Genomic DNA, 8,784 nt, shown 5'->3' with positions numbered 1-8,784 from the left:
CGTAGGCCACTTGGTTTAACTGTCTCCTTTCTGGTCCTTCAGGATAACTCTGAGATGATCTGAATAGCTGTTGCAAATGTTGGACCTCCTGTGTGAAATTACCCATGTTCATATTGTATACAGATGTAGGATCTTAATTTGATCACTCTTATGTTGATGAGAATTTTCCTGCACTGCTTCTAAAGTTTGTAGTTTCCACTTTGATTTGACCTAACATTACATGTATCAACCCCTACAAAAATGTTGTGTTCAATTATAATCCACATAATAATTTCCTGTTGCTGCAGCATTATTTTCTTGCTGTAGCAAACTGTCTCAAATTAGAATCCTACATCGGTACCTACAATATGCAGTGTATAGTCATTGATAAACTTTCATTTGATTAATTTAAATGGAAAAACAAAAATAAAACTACTGAGGCAGCTCTTCTTTTTTCAATTACGTTCACTTTATTTTTATTTCTTACCACAAGACACTGAAACATGCAGCAGTCTTTAATTTTTTTACATCAAAAATAGTTATTACAATCAATGATATGAAAATTATAGGTAAGAGAATGAAGCTGCAGTGCAAACGCATACAAAGACTTGAGCAAGTCAAGGATTTTACATTTAAAAGCTTTACTCTGAAATAGAAACGGGCAAAGGATCCCTTGGGATCTCAACCAATATCCTCCTAAAATTGGTTCCAAAATCTTTCATTAAGACCTAATGAAACTATTCAAACAAAATGTATTACTTTTCAACCACCACTTATAAATGTACCTTTCCCTTGTTAAGACTCCTACTTACCTGACCACACAAACATTTGGTGATAATCAGTAGATTGGAGAACTGAATCCTCTTGACTGTGGTGGGGTATTTTTATTGACCTTTATTACAAGAACAGTGGACGGCTTTACATCTCTCTGTGTCTGGTTTGGTCTGCACGGGACATGATGCTTGATGCTTCCCCTGCATCTCCATTGTAACCTCAGCATCTGAGAAGACACAAGACAACAGAAAAGACTGATTAGGACAATGAAAGGATCTACAAGGTCTGACAGGTTAAAGATGAGGAAGCACTATCTGACCTTAGATCATGTACACACATGCAGTGTCAGCCTAGCCCTAGATGACGCTGTCTTGTGTGGTGTATCTCTGTCTCCTTCCCTCCCCAGCCACGCTGTGTTGTTGTTTACTACCGGTTGGGGGGATATGTGTCTGTGTGTTTATTTGCCGTCTGTATCAGCGTTGAGGGTGACCCCTGAGCTTGCAGACAGTCAGGGGTCAGAGTAGGGCCTGTCTGGGCACACCGGCTGACCCCCAGCGCCTGCAGCCTATAGGGGGAGGGCCACCCCAACCCCCCCAGACCAATATTACCTCTGGGAATAGGATCCAGACACAAACACAATGACCCAAATCCCTGCTCCCAAACACACACACACACACTCGTCTTAGACATTGGTCCCTGCATGGTCATAAACTGATGTCACGATAGCTTACGCTGCATAACGCAGAGGGGGGAGGGAGGATGCTGAGTCTGGGACAGTCACCTAATTATCATTCTGCTCTATGACGAGACTGCATGTGGGGGTTCTATATGGGCTCTTAACCTTTGGTATAAATTATCTGATGTAACGCTGATGTAACACCATTGAAACATACTGCCAGATATCTAGTTTCAGTATAAAAATAGCTTTTCAGTATAATGACAACAAGAGACCAGAGGACCAAACAGATACAGTACATCATATCACAAACTCACCAGACCCTGTCGGAGCATCTTTATAAAATAACCAAATAACCAATACGTTCCCCGTAACGAGTAAACGGTGAAGGCACTAACACGGAACTGAGCTGAGCTCAACCCAGAATAGTCCTATGGTGTTAATACCACAAAACCTCCTTTTATTACCAGAACATCTGTGGGGGTCTGGAGAGGAGAAGAGGCTCTGCCGGTGATTAAAGCCCAACCAGGAGATCCTAGATCCCAGACAGACGTCAACAATAACCTAGCTGGTCTGGTCTGGTGGAGCAGAAGGGCTGGCTGATTTATCAGGGTATTATACAGGGGAGGCTAGAGAGGAGACACTGGGGGTGGGGAGGAAGGGGAGATAGGGGGCAAGGGTGACATGGGAGGAAATATGTGGCAGGGGAGGCAGGGGTGTGGGGGTAGGGGAGAGAGGGAGAAGGAAGAGACAGGGGGGCAGGGGAGGGAGGAGAGGCAGTGTGGGGGTATTGGAGGGACCAGCTTGGGAGACAGCCGGTGTGGCGCACCCCAACCTGCTGACTGCACGGAGACACCAGCCTAATTTATGCATAGTTTGGCTGAGGGGTGGAGGGTGTCTAGGATCCCCTCAATAGCCCTGGGAGGTGGCTGAGGCTGAGGGTGCGTCTATGGAGCTAGAGGGCGTTGGGGTGGGGGTGTATTTTGGGGGGAGATGGGAGAGGGAGAAGGAGAAGGGGAGGGGGGGGGGGCTTGCTCGGCTCCATGCTCAATGCAGCCTGTCTATCTGATGTCCCATTAAGGTTTGGGACAGGCCGGGGTTGAAGAGCTGGATGGGGGGGGCTTGCTGGGCTCCATGCTCAGTGCAGCCTGTCTGTCTGATGTCCCATTAAGGTTTGGGACAGGCCGGGGTTGAGGGGCTGGAGGGGGGAAGGTATTGTTCAACCCCCCCGTTAGACTGCTGCTCTGCTCTGCCCCATTAGAACAGAAGGCCTGTCTGCTCTGTTGCATACTAATTCTGCATCCCCACCACAGCCATGAATACAAGCTAGTTGCGAGGCTCGCGTGAGAAGAAGGGTGCATTGAGAAAAAGGCAGCCGGCTCAGTGAAAAAGGCTCTGCAGATGGAGAGAGTGGCATATGCTGGATGTGTGTGAGTGCAGCTGGGCTGTTGGCCTTGGGCCTGTGGTGTGAGCCTGGTTGTTGCAGTGTGGACGAGGGCTAGATGATGGTTGAGTGTGGTGATGTGGTCAGACAGTTTAACGACTGTTCTCAGCCATGGACATGCCACACAGATAGGGCTGACATATTGCTCCAGATGTACACACAGCATATGACATGTGAAATGTCCACATAAGTGTGATACATGGTGGGATACCTCTGAAAGAGAATGTATGGTCCTACAACAAAAAGCCCCAAAACTGAAAATGAGACTGGAAAATACTCTGATATACTCTACAGTACACCAATACTATATACACTATATATGCAAAAGTATGTGGACACCCCTTCAAATTAGTGGATTCTGATATTTCAGACATACCCATTGCTGACAGGTGTATAAAATCAAGCACACGGCCATGCAATCTCCATAGACAAATGTTTCAGTAGAATGGCCTGTACTGAATTGCTCAGAGATTTTCAACGTGGCACCGTCATAGGATGCCACATTTCCAAGAAGTCAGTTGGTCAAATTTCTGCCCTGCTATAGCTGTCCCGAGCCAACTGTAAGTGCTGTTATTGTGAAGTGGAAACGTCTAGGAGCAACACCGGCTCAGCCGCGAAGTAGTAGGTCACACAAGCTAGAACGGGACGGCCAAGTGCTGAAGCGTGTAACGTGTAAAAATCGTCTGTCCTCGGCTGCAACACTCACTACCAAGTTCCAAACTGCCTCTGGAAGCAACGTCAGCACAATAACTGTTAATCAGGAGCTTCATGAAATGGGTTTCCATGGCCGAGCAGTCGCACACAAGCCTGAGATCACCATGCGCAATACCAAGCGTCGACTGGAGTGGTGTAAAGCTTGCCGCCATTGGACTCTGAAGCAGTGGAAATGCGTTCTCTGGAGTGAGGAATCACGCTTCAGCACCTGGCAGTCTGATGGAGGAATCTGGGTTTGGCGAATGCCAGGAGAACGCTACCTGCCCGAATGCATAGTGCCAAATGCAAAGTTTGGTGGAGGAGAAATAATGGCCTGGGGCACTTTTTCATGGTTCGGGTTAGTTCCAGTGAAGGGAAATCTTAACGCTACAACAAACAATGACGTTCTAGACGATTCTATGCTTCCAACTTTGTGGCAACAGTTTGGGTAAGGCCCTTTCCTGTTTCAGCATGACAATGCCCCCGTTCACAAAGCGAGGTCCATACAGAAATGTTTGTCAAGATCGGTGTGGAAGAACTTGACTGGCCTGCACAGAGCCCTGACCTAAACCCTATCGAACACCTTTGGGATGAATTGGAACACCGACTGCGAGCCAGGCCTAATCGCCCAAAATCAGTGCCAATCTCACTAATGCTCTTGTGGCTGAATGGAAGCAAGTCCCAGCAGAAATGTTCCAACATCTAGTGAAAAACCTTTCCAGAAGAGTGGAGGCTGTTATAGTAGCAAAGGGGGGACAAACTCCATATTAATGACCATGATTTTGGAATGAGATGTTCGACGAACATACTTTTAGTCATGTAGTGTAAGTTGTCTCACTTCAAAATGTTGATCGGTAAATGTATTCAATCCCTCAAGTATCAAAATTCAATTTAGATCAAATCTTACTTTTTTTTAATGCATATCAATATTTTCATTGTTAAAACTGTTGTAGCAGCAGAAAGGGCTGTTGTCTGATGACATCATCATGGTAACTACCAGCAGTGGGTTTAGAGGAGGAGCATAAAGCCTTTCACTGAGGCTATTCTGAGGCTGCTCCTGGGCTGTGGGAGCTTTGTCTCTGGTCCGGCTAGGCCACAGAGGGCCTGAGAGGAGAGAGGAAATATAGAGAGAGTGAACAAGAGAGTGAAGCGAGACGGGTAGAGAGAGAGTTTGGGCTGGCCTGACTGACAGAAACCTGGTGAAACCTGGAGTAGTGTGTCCGTCCAGTCCATCCCAACAAAGACGTAAGCTCTCATTAAAAATACATGTCATTGGATCACACTTCGCATGAATCGTGTGATTTTCCCTCCACCATAAGGGACCATGACTGAGTGGTGAATGGGGGCCAGGGAGAGCTGGGCCAATAGAGCACCATGCTGAGTCCCCATGGGAACCAGCCCCTCACCGAGGGGGGCTCATTTAACCATTGTTCCTCTCTTAACACAGCTTTTTTAAATGCCTCTTTATGGACTCAGCAAAGCAAACTTCAGCCCATGTCCCTGCAGCCACAGGGAGAAAGTGTCAGAAGGAGAGTGAGGGGGACAAAGAAAAGAGGCAAAAGAGGAGCGTGAAAAAAGAGAGTAAAGTTGTAAGCGAGAAAGTTAGAAAGAAAGTATAAAAATATGTTAAGATTATTCTCTTAACCACGATCAAAAACAAACTACTCTCAGTGGACTGCCTCATAGTACAACTTTAGGATTTCCATTTTTCCTGCATCTACCTATTGAACATAATACAAATCATTTCAAATCCCCCAGCAGCCACATCGTATAGTACTGGTTCTTAGGTCACGTGATTGTTTTTCTTGAATATATTTGTAATTTTCATTTTTAATATATTGTATTTTGTCAATTATATGTATGCAGGGCTCCCTTGTGATAGAGACCTTGGTCTCAATGGGACTCCCTGATAAAATAAAGGTAACAAAAATATATACAACAATGATCCTCTGATTACCATGGGGATGAGGTTTACAGTATCTGTGTTATCAAACCCAAGTAATTTGCCAAGCAGCAGTCACAGTGACTGTCTGTGATACAGTCAGCACTGGCTCATGTCCTCTCAGGACTGTGGAACTCCTACAGTACAGCAGACATAATAGGAACACCAGCATCAACCTGCAGTATGTGTCATTCTTCAGTGGAAACAACAGACCTGTCTCCTATACAATACGGCTGCTGAACGGAGTCTTAGTCAGTCTCACAGGGCAGCTAGGATAACAGTGAAATGAATAACAATGAACTGGCTCACAGTGAAGTTCACAACGGTAGAGATGATGGGGAGAACAGCAAGCATAGCAGAGAGGGAAAGTGTATGTGTACTGTATGTGAGATGTGTTGATGCACTCAGGAATATCTCAATATGAATACCAAACTGCACTCTAGAGAGGAGCCCCCACAAACATGTAAATGCTCACGCCTCCCTCCTCTCCCTCTCCCCGTCTCCCTACGCTCGCCGAGTGAGGACCCCCTGATTTTATCTGTAGCTGTCTGCTGTGTGCCTGATGGAAAAGCAGAGTGACACAGGGTTGCTACGCCAAAGGCCCATTTGCAAATCACAGTCCAATATAAACATAGTGTTTAACAGGGGTTTCTATGCCTTTTTGGCAGGGGTCCACCTCATAGCCGCTAGCATTAACAGCAATCTAACGCAAGCCCAGCCAGCTTTAGCCTAGTGTAGAAACACCTTCCTCCCAGCCTCAGCCTGGTCCATGCAGCCAGCCGAGCTGATGGTCTTTGGGCAACACATTAATCTGAATACATTTACATAGAGATTGTGCTACGTTGGCAGAGGCTGGCCACTGCTGAGAACGCACCATCCAAGTCCTCGTGCAAAAAATCACAATGATTGAAATAGAAAAAAAAGGTGAGGTGAGGATGCAGGCTTTATATTGCAGTGAGGAAGAGGAGGCAGTTGCTGGGGATTGTCAAATAAGCCGGGCTCCCAATGTGCCCATGCTCCCTCTTCGTTAATGACATCAGTTGCAGATGGGGTGACAGGGGCACAGGCAAGCACAGCTCAGACACACGATAGCACAGAGACACAGACTGAACAAAGACACTTTTACTGCCTGCAAGGCTGACACCAGCCGGGCACTCTGCAGCAAGATATACTGAGGGACAACATTGGACAAGGAACACGCATCAATATGAACACATATGTACCCACAGACACAATCAGACCTTCATCAGCATACAGCATAAGCCCTGAAGAACTCACACACTGTCCATCACCTAACAGTTATACATATATATATATATATACACACACACACGCACACACATCTGACGAGACACAACTGCTATATCTCTCACATCATTGATAAACAAATATAGGCAGCCATCTAGCTCTGCCAGCTAGAAATGGCTGCTACCTCAAAAATAAGCAGCAGCAGCAACTTCATGTTAGCTGATATGACTGAATATACATCTTTGTGACCTGAACCAATGCCAATACAAGAGGGGCCTATAGGAGTAAATCAGTGGAGGCTGGTGGGAGGAGCTATAGGAGGACAGGCTCATTGTAATGGCTGGAATGGAATAAATGGAACGGAGTCAAACGTGGTTTCCATGCCATTCCATAGAGGTCATTCCAGCTATTACAATGAGCCCGTCCTCCAATAGCTCCTCCCACCAGCCTCCAGTGGAGTAAACGGAAAAGACTAGTATTACCAACGTATCACGACGTCAAACAACCATTTCTTGTGATGTAGTAATCTTATGTTCAAATCTACTTCATTCCAAGTTATACATATTTTCCCCAGCAATTAAAAGGGTAAGTATGTTTGTAGAATAGATTAAATATACTTGGCAAGGAAAATATGTCTCTATTAGAATCAGCAAATTGGACACTGAACTTTACCCAACTCACCTCAGAACATCAACGCGAAGCAATATTATTCACTAATAGTTCTGCTAAGCATTTACCATACAAGAAACCATGCAAACAACAAACGGGCTGCAGCTTCTGTTTTGGTATACAGCACAACTTGCCATGCTGGATAAGAAGGACTTGAGAGAGAGAGGGGGAACGAGAGAGTGGGGAGAGAAAGGGTTCAGCAGGGACGAAGCTCAATGTGTGAGATGGTGTGTGTGTCAACCCCAGCTGAGCAGACATTTTGTTGACATGCCGATAGGGATTTAAGCAGTGGGAGGGTGGGTGGCAGACCAAGGTGAGAGAATGACGGGAGAAAGGGAGCTTTGCATGGTGGGGGGGACGAGAGAGAGGGGCTGACAAACGTGCCGTTACTAAGCTTGATTTCAGCGTGAGTTGAGACGATTAGGGCCGGGGAGAGGAGGAAAGGACAGGGGAGGAGAGGAGGGGGTACGGTTCCTCCAGAGGAAAGGACAGGGGGACAGGTCTATTGATGAAGTGATGGGTGAGAAGTGGCTCTCTTTCAGTCCGGCTAATAAAGCAGAAGCCTATGTGAATAATGGTATCTACCACAGGGTGGATAGGCGCTCGTGTCTTCAGTTCCCCGTCAACCACTTTCTCTGACAAACATCTCATGAGATAAAGTCCCTCCTCTTAAAGGGATATAATTGTTTATACTGCTGCAGGGTAGTGATACTGTACTGTATGTATGCATGGTGCCGCACACTTTGTGCACCATTATGCAATGATAGGGTATCTGAACATTTCTAATAAATTATATTTATTATTTAACCTTTTCTCAGTGATAAACTGCTTCAAATGTAATTTCTCAAATTTCAAAGTGACATTAAATGCAGATTGTCTTACCAACATGGCATAATACAGTAAGTATGTGGTCATTAAGGATCATTACAAAAAAAGAAAAGGTCCCCAAAATAGATCCATACAACTGAATAAAAATTATTTTCACAATACCACCTATTTTCAGATTCAATTATCATATAGTAACCGACATCAGTGTGTGTCTGCTAATGCAGTAATACCGACTAAAACAGCCGCATTCTAATCTGTAGACAAACTCAGTTTGATTGTGGACCAGCCACGTACACAGAGACTACAAGCCAAAAGGGACATGCTCTGTCTCTGTCTCTACCAGACTGGGGGAGGTGGAGGTCTGGGGGAGGTGGAGGTCTGGGGGAGGGGTCCCCGGGAGGCAATAAGTAGCAGCTTATAAAATAAGCAAACACATTTGATGCAGCACCCAAACAGGCCAGTCTGCACAGCAGACGACATCCCTCCTCTGACCTTGACCCTTATGGTCTTTCTTCACCTGCTCCTGAATGG

At 45.8% G+C, this 8,784-nt stretch overlaps 1 long non-coding RNA gene across 12 annotated transcripts in view; it reads right to left on the bottom strand.

Annotated features, from left to right (window-relative positions):
• Positions 1-426: 426 nt before the first annotated feature.
• LOC139540955 (uncharacterized) overlaps positions 427-8,784 on the bottom strand; it is a 50,696-nt gene continuing 42,338 nt past the window's right edge. For all 12 annotated transcript variants that reach the window (XR_011668295.1, XR_011668298.1, XR_011668296.1 and 9 more), the window contains one exon: positions 427-979. This is a non-coding gene — a long non-coding RNA (uncharacterized lncRNA). The remainder of the gene's footprint in view (positions 980-8,784) is intronic.

Source organism: Salvelinus alpinus, chromosome 16, assembly GCF_045679555.1.
Source record: "Salvelinus alpinus chromosome 16, SLU_Salpinus.1, whole genome shotgun sequence".
Classification (NCBI taxonomy): domain Eukaryota; kingdom Metazoa; phylum Chordata; class Actinopteri; order Salmoniformes; family Salmonidae; genus Salvelinus; species Salvelinus alpinus.
The sequence above is the reverse complement of the archived record's forward strand: the minus strand, read 5'-3'. Positions and strand labels throughout refer to the sequence as shown.